The following is a 15,141-nucleotide window of genomic DNA, read 5'->3' on the forward strand; positions in this document are numbered from 1 at the left end:
CAGGATCTACACTCCTCACCGTCTCGAGGCAGATGCTTTTCTTCTGGACTGGAGGAATCTCTTTCTGTATGCGTTTCCTTCGTTTCCTCTCATTCAAAAGACTCTGGTCAAGCTCAGGTCCAACCGGGCCACCATGATTCTGATTGCTCCTCGGTGGTCAAGACAACCTTGGTACTCCCTTCTACTTCAGCTGAGCTGCAGGGAGCCCTTCCTTCTACCAGTGTTTCCATCTCTGCTTACGCAGCATCTTAGATCTCTACTTCATCCCAACCTGCAGTCGCTACACCTGACAGCTTGGTTCCTCTCAACGTAACACCCCTTCAGTTTTCCCAAGCTGTGAGGGATGTTTTAGAAGCTTCACGGAAGCCTGCTACCAGACAATGCTATTCCCAAAAGTGGACTAGATTTTCTGCATGGTGTTTTTCTCATCATTAGGAGCCTCAACATGCCTCCTTATCCTCTGTGTTGGACTATCTTTTGCATCTATCTTAATCTGGCCTCAAGTCTACATCGATCTGAGTCCATTTGAGTGTGATTGCTGCTTTCCATCAGCCTCTTCAAGGGAAACCTCTTTCTGCTCATCCTGTGGTTTCCAGATTCATGAAAGGACTTTTTCATGTCCACCCTCCCCTCAAACCGCCTCCAGTGGTTTGGGACCTCAATGTTGTTCTTTCTCAGCTTATGAAGCCTCCATTTGAACCTCTTAACAAGGCTCCTCTGAAGTATCTCACTTGGAAAGTGGTGTTTTTCATTGGCCTCACTTCTGCTCGTCAAGTCAGTGAGCTTCAAGCTTTGGTTGCGGATCCCCCTTTTACAGTGTTTCATCATGACAAGGTGGTCTTTCGCACCCATCCCAAATTCCTCCCCAAAGTGGTCTCAGAATTTCATCTGAATCAATCCATTGTTCTTCCAGTGTTTTTTCCAAAGCCTCATTCTCACCCTGGAGAATCAGCTCTTCATACTCTGGACTGTAAGCGTGCTTTGGCTTTCTACCTGGAACGCACCAAGCCACACAGAACTGCTCCTCAACTTTTCATCTCCTTTGATCCGAACAAGTTGGGACGCCCCATCTCTAAGCGCACCATCTCCAACTGGATGGCGGCTTGTATCTCTTTCTGCTATGCCCAGGCTGGATTACCCCCTTCACAGTAAAGTCACAGCCAATAAGGTCAGAGCAATGGCAGCCTCTGTAGCCTTCCTCAGATCAACACCGATTGAGGAGATTTGTAAGGCTGCTACTTGGCCCTCGGTTCATACCTTCACTTCTCATTATTGTCTGGATACTTTCTCCAGACGGGATGGACAGTTTGGCCAAACAGTATTACAAAATTTATTCTCCTAAGTTGCCAACTCTCCCACCATCCCATTGTGGTTAGCTTGGAGGTCACCCACTAGTGAGAATACCTGCCTGCTTGTCCTGGGATAAAGCAATGTTACATACCGTAACAGTTGTTATCCAGGGACAGCAGGCAGCTATTCTCACGTCCCACCCACCTCCCCTGGGTTGGCTTCTCTGCTAGCTATCTGAACTGAGGAAATACGCCCGGTGCATCGGGCGGGAAGGCACTCGCGCATGCACGGTGTGGGCGACTCGAAACTTCTAAAGTTTCTACAAGCAAGTATGCTTGTGAGACGTCCGTATTGGGGCTCCATCGGATGACGTCACTAACTAGTGAGAATAGCTGCCTGCTGTCCCTGGATAACAACTGTTACGGTAAGTAACATTGCTTTCTTGAACATCTAATATGCAGAGGGGGGTGATCGGAGGAACGCCCCCATCTGCCAGCTCGGATTGCTGGTGTGCGATCCTGACGCATGCACAGACCATCTGAGCCACAACATTTTTTTTAGCTATTAACTTTTTAGCCCAGCGAGCCCATGGTTTTAACCTGCTTTAAACCCATTGGCTCACTGTGCGGGGATGGGCAGGAGAGATTCAGGGCAGCAGGCAGGAGAGATCTGGGGATGAGCAGGGAGGCAATTCAGAAGAGAGCACTCAGATGGCAGAGTTGGGGCAGAGCAGGCAGGAGAGATCAGGGAAGAGCATCGAGGCGGCAGGCAGGAGAGATTCATGGCAGCAGAGAGCAGGGCTTCAATGGAGCTGGAGAGTTGGAAAGACGTTTGCGAGTGGTCTCCAGCAGTCGCTTCTTTGGTTGATTGGCCAGCGCAGTCGGTTTAAAAAATTTCTTTGGTGAATCGCATCCCTGTCTACTTTGCATGCATTTCTCCTCATTTGCATGCACGGATTGGAAGCGGATCGCAAGAGAGGTTAGTGAATCGGGCCAGAGGGAAATCTGGTCGCAAAGAGGTTGCAAACTGATACACAATCAGTTTGCTTTGTGAATATAGCCCACTGTATGCAGCATGCTTTTCAACATTCATTCCTACCAGAACACAGATAACCCCTATGCAAATATGGGACCAAAAACTAAAAGTACTAATATAAACAAACGAAATCCTAAGATTCAAGACTCTGCAGCATGCAGTACAACCCCAGAGGAAAAGAAACAAATGCATTTCTTCCTGAACAGTGCAAAATATAGACAGCAGATGTAAATTCTTAAAATTGACACAATCCAAACACTAAATTGAAAATAAAATAATTCCCCCTACCTTTGTTGGAAAAGTGTCACAAGTGGAGTGACGCAGGGTTCGGTGCTTGAGCTGGTGCTCTTCAACCTATTTATAAAAGACCTGGAAACTGGTATGACAAGGTAAGTGATTAAATTTGCGGACGATACAAAGTTATTCAGAGTGGTGAAGACAGAAGGCTTGCAAAGACCTGCAACGTGATAAACATGCTCAAGAAATGGGCCGCCACATGGCAAATGAGGTTTAACATAGATAAGTGTAAGGTGATGCATGTCAGTAACAAAAATCTTCTTCACGAATACAGGATGTCTGGTGCAGTACTCGAAGAGACCCCCCCCCCCCCCAGGAAATAGACCTGGGAGTACTGGTAGACAAGTCAATGAAGCCGTCAGCGCAATGTGCGGCGGTGACAAAAAGGGCAAACAGAATGCTATGAATGATTAAGAAGGGGATAACGAGCAGATCAGAGATGGTTATCATGCCGCTGTACTGGGCCAAGGTACGCCCTCACCTGGAATACTGCGTCCGGTATTGGTCGCCGTACATGAAGATGGACATTGTACTACTCGAAAGGGTCCAGAGAAGAGAGACTAAAATGGTTAAAGGGCTAGAGGAGCTGCTGTACAGTGAGAGATTAGAGATACTGGGCCTCTTCTCCCTTAAAAAGCAGAGACTGAGAAGGGACATGATCGAAACATTCAAGATAACAAAGGGAATAGACTTAGTAGATAAAGACAGGTTGTTCACCCTCTCCAAGGTAGAGAGAACAAGAGGGCACTCTCTAAAGTTAAAAGGGGATAAATTCCATACAAACGTAAGGAAGTTCTTCTTCACCCAGAGAGTGGTGGAAAATTGGAATGCTCTTCTGAAGGCTATTATAGGAGAAAACACCCTCCAGGGATTCAAGATAAAGTTAGACAAGTTCCTGCTGAACCAGAAAGTATGCAGGTAAAGCTAGGCTCAGTTAGGGCCCTGGTCTTTAAACCGAGGCCCGTCGCGTGTGCAGACTGCTGGGCATGGCAGTGGCAATTTTTATATTCCCTCCCTCCATGCTCTTCCTCAACTAGGTGCCTCCCTCCGGCGAGTGTCTGGCCGTTTTAATAGGCCCACGGTGTAATGTCCCACCTCCTCACTGCCGCAGGGTGCAAAAAGCTTCAGGTGGCGGCTCCTTGCATTACCCACACCTCATCTGAAAGCATTCCCTTGTTGCGACATCAGAGAGGCTTCTAAATCAGGCGCAGGATCCCTCCTTCCCCCATACCTCGTTGTTCACCGCTGTGAGCAACAACTTCAAAATGCTCCTGAAGACCACATCGTCTCTCCCACTGGCGTCACTTCAGGGTGCCACGCGTAGGAAGTGATGTCAGAGGGAGAGATAACAGAGTTGCTTGGAGCATGTTGAAGTTCTTGTTGCTTGTGGCAGTGAACAACTAGCGGTATGGGGGAGGGGAAGGGGTGCGCACAGGGGGAGTGGGGGGGGCTCTCATCCTGGGCACCTCTCACCCTCGCTAAGCCACTGAGGTACTTATTTTTGTATCTGGGATAAAGTGCTAAGTGACTTGCCCAAAGTCATAAGGAGCTGCGGTGGGAATTAAATTCATAACCTCAGAGTAGCTGCTCTAACCACTAGGCCAGAGTGTCGCAAACTTTTTAAGCCATGGCACACTAATCTCAGGGCTGCAGCTGGAGGGCACCTGGAAAGGCACGGATGTCGACGCGATGATACCACGTGCATGCGTGACGTCATCACATGTTCTCCAGCCACAACCCTGAGCCTCCTATTACCACTGGTGGAAGGGGGTGCTGCAGAAGGAGAGGTGAGGAAAAGGAGCAGGGGCGCTGGCGAGAAGGTGAGGCACTGGTGCCGGCTGACTGACTACAGGACGTGCTTCTCGTTTTCTCTTGCAAAAGGTGCAGTAGCATATGCTCATGAACCACTTTTGAGACTACTTGCCCCCTCTTCTATTAAACTGCACTAGCAGTTTTTAGCGCAGAGAGCCGCGCTAAATGGCCCATGCTGCTCCCGACGCTCATAGGAACTCAATGAGCGTCAGGAGCAGTGCGGGCCATTCAGTGCGGCTTCCCGCACTAGAAACTGCTATCGCAGTTTAATAGAACAGGGAGTTGGTTAACCAGAATTTAAAGGTAAAGAAATAATTTGTCTCTGTAGCTGTAAGAATTCATCTGCACCTGCACCTGTGTCACCTGCAGAATTCTGAACAGCACAGCTCTCTCCAGGAAGTCAGCAGTGCTGGAAAAGCAAAGTTACTTACCGTAACAGGTGTTATCCAGGGACAGCAGGCAGATATTCTCACTGATGAGTGACGTCACCAACGGAGCCCCGATATGGACCACTTTAAAAGGTAGCGGTAAGGGTGCGTACACTAAGGGATCTTTTTACAAAGATGTGATAGAGAGGTTTCTACCACGGGCCGGTGAAGTAAATGCTCCAATGCTCATATAAGTTTTGTTAATGGCTATGAGCAATAAATATAAAAGAAGTATGAGTAACTGGCACTTGAGAATGACACGGTGACAGAATTCATCACAGTTCCCATCCCTGCAGATAACCACAGGAAAACATCCCCATGTCATTCTTTAAGGAGAGAGGAAAGAAACAGAATATGAAGGGGGGCTCAAACACTGACCCTCAAGCCTTACATTGAAGAATGCTGGTATAGAAAGACTGAGGTTGAGATAGACACTAAAGAATGACAGTCTCTGGTAGACAGAGCAGATATTGTGATGTCATAATGCCTCATTCCACCAATGCCTAAGAGCCAACCTCATCAGTGATGTCACAAAGGGTTCATTGTGCTATACTTCTTATACTTCATATAAGAATCAGAGTATGAATGGGCACAACCACTGACCCTCGAGCCTTGCATTGAAGAATGCTGGTGTAGAAGCAGTGGCGTACCAAGGGGGGGGGGCGGGAGGGGCGGTCCGCCCCGGGTACCAAGCCCTGAGGGGGTGCTCCCGGTCCGGTCCAGTTCCCCCCTCTGCGCCGGGTGTCGCGTCTGGAAACAGCCTGCAGCAAGATCGCGATGCCAGAGATCTTTGCCTGCTTCGACTGTTTCCTCCGCCACGGTCCTGCCCCTCCTCTGATGTCAGAGGAGGGGCGGGACCGCGGCGGAGGAAACAGCCGAAGCAGGCAAAGATCTCTGGCATCGCGCGATCTTGTTGCAGGCTGTTTCCCCAGGGCAGTAGCGTACCAAGGGGGGCGAGGGGGAGGTCCATCCCGGGTGCCGCCTTAGGGGGGGGGGGGTGCACAGCTGGCCCGGTCCCTATCGCGCTCCTACCCTCCCAGCGAAAGCAGCATCGGCGCCATTATCGAAAAAGGTAATGGCGCCAGGCCTTGGAGCACCAAGGCAGACCGCTTCTCCCCCCTCCCAGCCGAAACCCCGCTGACCATCCTATCTCTCCTCCCCCAAGTGAACCTTTCCGACCCTCCCAGCGAAAGCAGCAAACCTCCCTCCAGTAGCGTCGGCTTTATCCTCCCTCTGCCGCATCACTGATGACGTCATCAGTAACGCGGCAGAGGGAGGAGAAAGCCGCGAAGGAGGTTTGCTGCTCTCGCTGGGAAGGTCGGAAAGGTTCACGGGGGGGGGGAGATAGGAGGGTCAGCGGGGGTTCGGCTGGGAGGGGGGAGAAGCGGACTGCCTCGGTGCTCCATTACCTTCTTCGGGCAGCAGCAGCGTTTACAATTCGCTGCTGTTGCCGGCTTCAGGCCTTGTTCTCTGCCTGGTCCTGCCTACTTCCAGTTTTCATGAAGACAGGACCCGACAGAGAGCGGGCAACAGCAGTGAATTGTGAATGCTGCTGCTGCCCGATGAAGTTCAGGACATCAGGACATCGGGGAAGGAGCAGGAAGAAACCGGCTGCTGGCTTGGGGGTGAGGGTAGGGAAAGAATCGTGGAAGTGGAGAAATCGGCACGATGGCTTTGTGCGGGCTAGGGGGAGAGAGAAAGAAAGGAAAAAGTAAAGAGGGGGGGCAGGGGGAGAGAGAAAGAAAGGCAGAAAGAAAGAGGGGGACCAAGGGGAGAGAAAGAAAGGCAGAAATAAAGAGGGGGTCAAGGGGGAGAGAAAGAAAGGCAGAAAGAAAGAGGAGGGCCAGGGGGAGAGAGAAAGAAAGGCAGAAAGAAAGAGGGGGACCAAGGGGAGAGAAAGAAAGGCAGAAATAAAGAGGGGGCCAGGAGGAGAGAGAAAGAAAGGCAGAAATAAAGAGGGGAGCCAGGGGGAGAGAGAAAGAAGAAGGACCAGAAGAAGGACCAGAGACTCATGAAATCACCAGACAAAAAAGTAGGAAAAATGATTTTATTTTCAACTTAGTGATCAAAATGTGTCCGTTTTGAAAATTTATATCTGCTGTCTATATTTTGCACTATGGCCCCCTTTTACTAAACCGCAATAGAGTTTTTTAGCGCAGGGAGCCTATGAGCGTCAAGAGCAGCGTGGGGCATTCAGCGCAGCTCCCTACGCTAAAAACCGCTATCGCAGTTTAGTAAAAAGGGAGGGGGAATATTTGTCTATTTTTGTATAGTTGTTACTGAGGTGACATTGCATAAAGTCATCTGCCTTGACCTCTTTGAAAACCCGCGGAATATAAATGATAATTAACATTTTCTCTGCGTACAGCGTGCTTTGTGTTTTTAAAATTTTATTGTTGGTAGATCATTTTGACTTGGCCACAAAGGTAAGGGGGAGGGAGGGAGGGGAACTGCTGAAAGACATCTAGTAATCCTTGCAGGCTTGACTGCAGGGAATTATTTTTGTAAAATCATGTTTTGTTATGTGACTGGCATTATCTAGACTTTAATTTCTATGAATGAATAGAATGAAAATGATATAAAATTACTTGCTTGTTTTTATGTGCGTGCGCTGAAGGAAAGTGGAGAGAGAGTGGGCTGAGGATGCTGAAGGGAAATGGGGAAGAGAGTGGGGAGAAGACGCTGATTTATAAATTGACAATTGTACAGAATATTGTTTCTTTTTATACTTTAATATAAACAATTCAAGGCTTGTGTGGATGGAATCAGGTGGTTTGCGGGGATGGGGACTGAGCTTACGGGGATTAGTCCAATAAAATGGTATTTTTTTATTTCTCATTATTTGTTTTATTTTTATTTGTTAATTTATAAAGTGGTGATTGTTATGTATCAGGTTTTTCAAATTTACATCTACTGTCTTTATATTTTGCACTGTATTAGAGGACATGTGTTACTGTTTTTTTGTGGTGTTGCATTGTATCCAGGGTCTGGTTTCTTGGCGGATCAGTTTAACTTTTGTCTACATATTTCTATTTTTAGTTTGTGATTATTCCATTTTGGGCGAGGGTGTATCTCTGTTCTGTGTGTTCTGAAAAAGACATAGTTTTCAGTTGGCATTGACTACAGGACCAATTGACTGTGCGGGATCTGGCTTGTTTAGTTTTACAATGTATGTGTTGGTGTTCTAGTGCTCACTGCAATGTTTAAGATGCAGCCTTTTCCTAGGTACACTCTTGTGGTGCGATATGTAGATTGGTACTAAAAATCATATTTTTCATATAGATGGGGGGTGTGTCAAAAAATGATGGGCCCCGGGTGCCACATACCCTAGGTACGCCACTGTGTAGAAGGACTGAGGTTGAGATAGACACTAAAGAATGACACCAGATGGTTTTCCGCGGTTATCCGAGGGACGGGAACGGTGATAAATTCTGTCACCGTGTCATTCTCTAACCAGCACCTTTGAAAGCTGTAGTTTTGTCTGCTAGTGTTGGGTGTGGTGCCCTTGCTCGAGTCAGTGCTGGAGCCCTGGAATCGAGAGGGGCTGGTGTTGTACCTAAGGTGGAGGAAGCATAGGGTATTTTGTCAGACACCCTGCCAATGAATGAATTCCTGCTTTAAGAAAGAGACAGCAGATGACAAGGATTTTCTACAATAAATCACAGATTGGACTGAACATTCCTGATAAGTTTTTGTTTTGCTCTCTTTTTCTATCTTGAGAACTTTTGGGGCTCCTTTTACTAAGGTGCACTAGCATTTTAGCACACGTACAAGATTAGCGCGTGCTATAGCTGAAAAGTTACTGCCTGCTTATAAGGAGGCAGTGGCGGCTAGCGCACGCGGCATTTTAGCGTGCACTATTCCCCGCGTTAAGGCCCTAATGCACCTTTGTAAAAGGAGCCCTTTATGTAGTTAGTTCCATTTCCTGCTGTGGGAACATTTTTTGATTGATTTTCCATATTACCAGGTTTTTTTTTAGCACTTTGAGGTATTTTCTTGTTTTGTAAATGCTCTTTTTTTGCTGGCAATATCAGCCAATGATAGGATTCTGAGCTCCAGTATAGCTAGGGCTGTCTTCTATGCTTGTTGAGCTTTTGAAGCTGGTTTAAGTAATATTTTCCTATCTATGTGGTGTTTCTACGGCAGGAGAGGTACTGCCATAATAATTGATTCTGTATAGGGAGTGTGATCCCCTTTCTAAAGTGTTGTTGAAGATTAATTTGGAAAGTAGAAAATCGGCCATTTTCCAGCTGGGATAGACATGGTCTTAGTGTGCAGGAAAGACCCAAATAAGGGCACACTAAGGGCACTTTCTACCAGAGCTTTGTAAAAGGATCCCTATTATGTTGCAAGCATAGAAAGATTCCTGGGATTCCAGAGTAAATGATGCACCCATTACTATGTTCCAATCTCTAGGGTCCAGAAGCTGTTATGCGCTTCATAATTTCTCTATACAGTAAAACCTTGATTTGCGAGCATAATTCGTTCCAGAAGCATGCTTGTAATCCAAAGCACTCATATATCAAAGCGAATTTCCCTCAGACGATTCGTTCCACAACCCAAAAACTTTAATAGAAAATACTATATGTACTTGTATTGCAAGACCGCGCTAATTTAGAACAGTCACTACACTCTTGCAGCATCAGAGAGAGAAGAACCATCGGCTCAGTTGTGATGATGTGACGCGTGTATACTGTATGTACTCGTATTGCAAGACCTCGCTCATTTAGAACAGTCACTGCACTCCTGCAGCGTCAGAGAGAGAACCATCAGCTCAGTTGTGATGTGTGTATACTGTATGTACTTGTATTGCAAGACATTCCTTGTATATCAAGTTAAAATTTAATAAAATGTTTTGCTTGCCTTGCAAAACACTTGCAAATCAAGTTACTTGCAAACCAAGGTTTTACTGTAGTTGCTATTACTTATGTCTGGATAACCGATCCTCTTGAAGTCAGATGAGAATAAGAACCCCCCCCCCCCACCAAGTAAAAGAATCCATAGAGAAACCAGAGCCTACGCGAAGAACTCGGATCTGCAGCAAGGATGAGGCTGATGTGAGCAAGACTGGTGTAAGTTTGTCCCATTTAGAATGATGCCCACCCATTTTGTCCCCCTGTGGTATTCCCTGCTGGTTATGCTACCATGGTCTTCTAAACCCAGTGTCAGCTCCCTCCCCACTCCCCCCCCCCCCATTGGTGTTATTAGCATGCGTTGATTGCTTTTATTCAACCAACCTTGGTTCTTTAACTGCAGAAAATGGGACTAGTAATACTTCTTTTATCAAAAGAATTAGGGGATTTAGAATGGAGAATTTAGAAAGAGTCTTCTGATAGCTGTCCAAAATAAAATACCAATCGAGAATAAAATCTCTCTGCCTTGCTGCAGAGGGCTAATAAAGAGAGCTGGATTAGTGCCCTGACTGAGATAGCATCATGCAGCTATTTCCTATAAAAAGACTTAAAGGTGATATAAATATCAATCTATCTATCTAGGAAAGAGAAAAGATGTACTGTTTCCTCATTGATTAAAGAAAGTGACTAAACCCATTATGGAAGATTAGGATAATCTGTATTAGCTGATGACTTTGCTCCAAGAGAATTTTCTTGATATAAAATTTTTTGCCTTTGGCAGAAAAATTACCAGTAAACCCTTTGCCTTGCTCCCTTCTACTTTTTCTTTATCTGTTGCCCCCTCAGTCTTTTTGCTTGGCGTGAGATTTCCTCACCTTTTAACCCCTCTTCCAATAAAACAACATATTAGTTAATTGAGTTTATTTTTATTTACCCCCCCCTTTTTTTTTTTTTTTTTTTTACAAAACCATAGTGCGGTTTTTAGCATCAGCCGCTGTGGTAACAGCTCCGACGCTCATATGAGCCTCAGAGCTGTTACTGAAGCGGCTGGCACTAAAAACCACACTACGGTTTTGTAAAAAGGGGGAGTATTTATTTACTGCATAGCAGTAAAGAGTTGATAGTGCAATAATGAAATTACCAATTTTTAAAACTTAATCAGGAACAAATGCTTTAAACAATAATGCTTCAAACACCTTTTAAATTCGTCAGGATCCAGCTCCTGTGCAGCTCTTGTCATGGCGCCTTGCCAGTCTCTTCGGTTACCTTACAAATTCTTTTCCTGTGACCTTGGTGCTCAACCAGAGAAAATAGTCACAAATATTTTCTTGCAAGCATAGGAGCCAGCTCTGCAGGTGCCAATGGATGCTGGGCACCCTGATATTGAGCAAGCTCATTCTCTGTGTCCAGGTAGAGGTAATTAGTATTGCAGCGCATACCAAATATTTTGGGCCACAATCTCACCGAGGTACATCCCAGCGTCAACCTTATGTAATTGGCTGGGTTGTGCCCCAAATGTGGCATATCAATATCAGTTTCTTATACTGGACCTTTAACATCACTGACAGCCAATCTAATGGCTTTGGAACCAGCAAAACATGGTCCCTTCCAGTGCTGCCCGATTCACGATTAGAATCAGTTCACCGATTCACTTTGGGTGAATCGATTCGAATCGATTTAAAACAAAACCAAAATAAATTGGCCTCCCGATTTGGTAACTGACCCTCCCCTCCCCTCGCCCCCTAAAGCAGGAGCGGCAGTGCTGCCTCTTGCTAGCCAGCTGCTGCTGCACCTGCTTTAGAGGGCGAGGTGAGGGGGTCAGTCGGGAAGTGCTGGTCTGGCTTCCCCCCTGGCCTCCCGCTGGTGTCCGGCTTCCCCCTTGGCCTCCCGCACACCATTTACCTACTAGCAGCAGCCTGCAGAGAAGATTGCTGGGGCTAGCGATCTCTACAAGCTGCTATAGGTCTTCAGAGCTGTTTCCTCTGCCGCAGTCCCGCCCCTCCTCTGACGTCAGAGGCAGGATCGTGGCAGAGGGAACAGCTCCGAAGACCTATAACAGATTGTAGCGATCTTCTCTGCAGGCTGCTGCTAGTAGGTAAGTGGTGCACAGGAGGCCAGGGGGAACACGCAGGTCTTCGGGGGGGGGGTGCAGTCCTTCGGGGGGGGTACAGGCCTTCAGGGGTGGGGTGCAGGTCTTCAGGGGGGACAGGCAAGCATTCAGGGGGTGGGAGTGGACAGGCCTTCAGGGGTGGGGCGGTCTTCAGGGGAGGGGGGCCCTTGTGTAGAAGTACACGGAGAGATGGAAGGGGGGTTTCAAAGAGACATGCATATGCCAGACTTTGGGGTGGAAGAAATAATGGGTCTAAAAACAGAGGAGAGGGAGAGAGATGGTGGACAATGGGATCTAGGGAGGGAAGGAACAGAAAGGGAGAGAAGTTGGACACAAAAGATGGTGTGGAGGGGGAATACAGATACTGGATAGGAGGGTAGTTGGGAAAAGAAAGGGAGATACGGTGGACCTGGGGTGGTGGGGAGGGCAGTTGAGAAAAGGTGGATCTGTGGATGGAAACGAAAAAAAAGAAATATGCCAGACCTCCAGGGGAGGGAAACGGAAGGGGAGGACAGAGATAGAAGATGGATGGTTAGCACAGAGAAAGAAGGAGACACTGGCAAGCAAGTTATCAGAAGACAACCAGAGCCAGGGACCAACAAGATCTGAATAATGACCAGACAACAAAAGTTAAAAAAACTAATTTTATTTTCTGTTTTGTGATTACAATATAGAGATCCCTAATTTCCCACAAGATATGAAGAAGTGCAACGGATATCCGTAACTAACTGGAAGGGCCTCAGTCAACGAGCCTACGCAAGTCATAGACTCTGACCTTACAAGTCTGCGTACATTCCTGGCTCTTTAGCTCTAATCATCGGCAGCCTTCCAGTCCCTAACCTCAACAAAGACGCAATATGAATATCAAATGAAGGTATATACTAAACCAACTGACTGTAACTCTGTGCTTCACTTCTCTAGTGCTCACCCTACTCATCTTAAAAGGAGCCTTCCGTTCTCGCAATTTCTACGGATCCGTAGAATTTGTACTTCAGATTCTGAATTTAAGATCCAGGCAAATTGCTTAAAAGAAAGATTTCTACAACGGGGATACCCGTTGAAAGCTGTGAATCTGGCCTATAAGAGAGCGTTTTACAACCATCATGAACATTTATTACGAGTCAGGACTAGTGAGAATCCTGAAGCTGATGTAGATAAAACTATGACCTGTGTATTAACGTACTCCAAGAACAGCCAGTACATTGTCAAGAGTTTGAGAAAACACTGGGATATATTAAAAATAGCGGGGACCTTTAAAGATTATTCTTTAAGAATAGCATACCGTAGAAATCGTAATCTAAAGGAAATATTGTGTCCCTCTACCCTAAGGGAAGTTAGTGAGACATGCACGATAGAAAATGTTGGGCACCGAATGTGTGGAAGCTGTCAAATGTGCAAACTTATGGATTGCACTAATACTTTTAAGAATCCAAGAGATAGCAGAATGTATACACTAAGACATGCTTCTGACTGTAAAACTAAGGGTGTTGTTTACATCCTTAGGTGTCCGTGTGATCTTATTTATGTCGGTCAGACCTCACGCAAATTGAATGTTCGCTTGACTGAACACAAAAGTAACATTAAGAATTGTAACAAGAATGCCCCTCTAGCGAAACATTGTATCGAGAAACAACATGGGTTTTTCTCCCTAAGGGCTATTATTATAGAAGTAGTTAAACCTGATAAGAGAGGAGGTAATTTTAGGCGGATGCTGGCTCAACATGAGCAACGTTGGATTAATCGCCTACAAACTTTAGCTCCGGGGGGTTTAAATAAACAAATGGAATGGCAACATTTCTATTAACCAGTTTATTTAAGCGTTGCTTTCAGTAGTTGTCCCTTTAATGTAATTTGATACTATCTGTGACGTCAGTACGCCGACAGTCTTCTTTAAAAAGAGGCTGCCGCCATTTTTTTGCTGTTCAGAGACTAGATCCGTGTCATTATAATCTAGGAGGTAGGTAAAATTGTTTGACTGTTTGTTTTGGATGCTAGAGTTATTTATTTAGTCATGATTGATTTTTTGAATGTGTTTTTATTCTCCGCAGCATGCTAGACTAACTGGCCCTGAAGCAGTGGGTTTAAATAAATTACCATGAAACGCTGGCCACGTTGGCATGGTCTGAAGCAGTTTGCTGGAGTGTTACTACTTAAAAGCTAAGTTACTTTAACAGACACTAGACGTTGGATGTTTAATTAAGTCTCCTATTAAGAAAAGGTGCACCGATATAGAGAACTGAGATTTTCAGAGAGTTGAGATTTTTAGAATAAATTATAAGAGAGGAAAAAATTTTTTTAGAAAACAATTTGGAATAAAATTAAAATTCGTTAAGTTGAGGTTAGGGACTGGAAGGCTGCCGATGATTAGAGCTAAAGAGCCAGGAATGTACGCAAACTTGTAAGGTCAGAGTCTATGACTTGCGTAGGCTCGTTGACTGAGGCCCTTCCAGTTAGTTACGGATATCCGTTGCACTTCTTCATATCTTGTGGGAAATTAGGGATCTCTATTATTGTTAGTATTATTCCCACGTAGGGATTTGAGTTTATTGTGATTACAATATGTCAGATTTGAAACGTGTATCCTGCCAGAGCTGGTGTTAGACTGAAAACATGAGCTAGGATTTAACAGAGAGAGGAAAAGTCTTTTTTGTTTGTTTATTTTGTTTACACCACAGTGCCAGTGTGGTTAGAAAAAGGCAAAGAGGGTGAAGAGGCTATAAAATAAACCCACCAGGGTGTTAAAAAAAACAACACCCAATTGGGCAGGAAAATCGAATTGAAAAATCGATTCAATAGGCTGACTCGGGCAGCACTACTTCTTTTCAGCACTACTGTGCTTTGGACCACTGTTAGCCATACAAGTCACTCTGTGAATGGTCTGCACAGAATACTTTTAAATAGTCTAAAATGTAGAGAATAAAATGCATAGGCTACTGCTAGTTCTTTCCCGAAGAGCAATGTCTTCTTTCAACCCACAGGACTATTTAAGATGAATCTTTATGGGCTTTGGTACTGACTGGGCTTTTGTAGGTGAGTAGTGATCATTATGATGCTCAACCAACAATAAAGGAGAAAAGACCAACATGAATTCCAATGGGAATTCATTTTGGAACCCACCTCATCCTGTAAGAATGCATTACCAAGTATAAAGAAAGCAGATAGAACACTGTTTTACCCATTGTTGGGTTGTGCAGTGTTTAGACCAGGGGTGCCCAATACGTCGATCGCGATCGACAGGTCGCTCGCTCAGGCGACCCCAGTCGATCGCAGAGCGGGTTCCCTTCCCTTCTCTTTTTTTCCCCTCCTGACTAGCCCG

Source organism: Geotrypetes seraphini, chromosome 8, assembly GCF_902459505.1.
Source record: "Geotrypetes seraphini chromosome 8, aGeoSer1.1, whole genome shotgun sequence".
NCBI classification, from domain to species: Eukaryota; Metazoa; Chordata; class Amphibia; order Gymnophiona; family Dermophiidae; genus Geotrypetes; species Geotrypetes seraphini.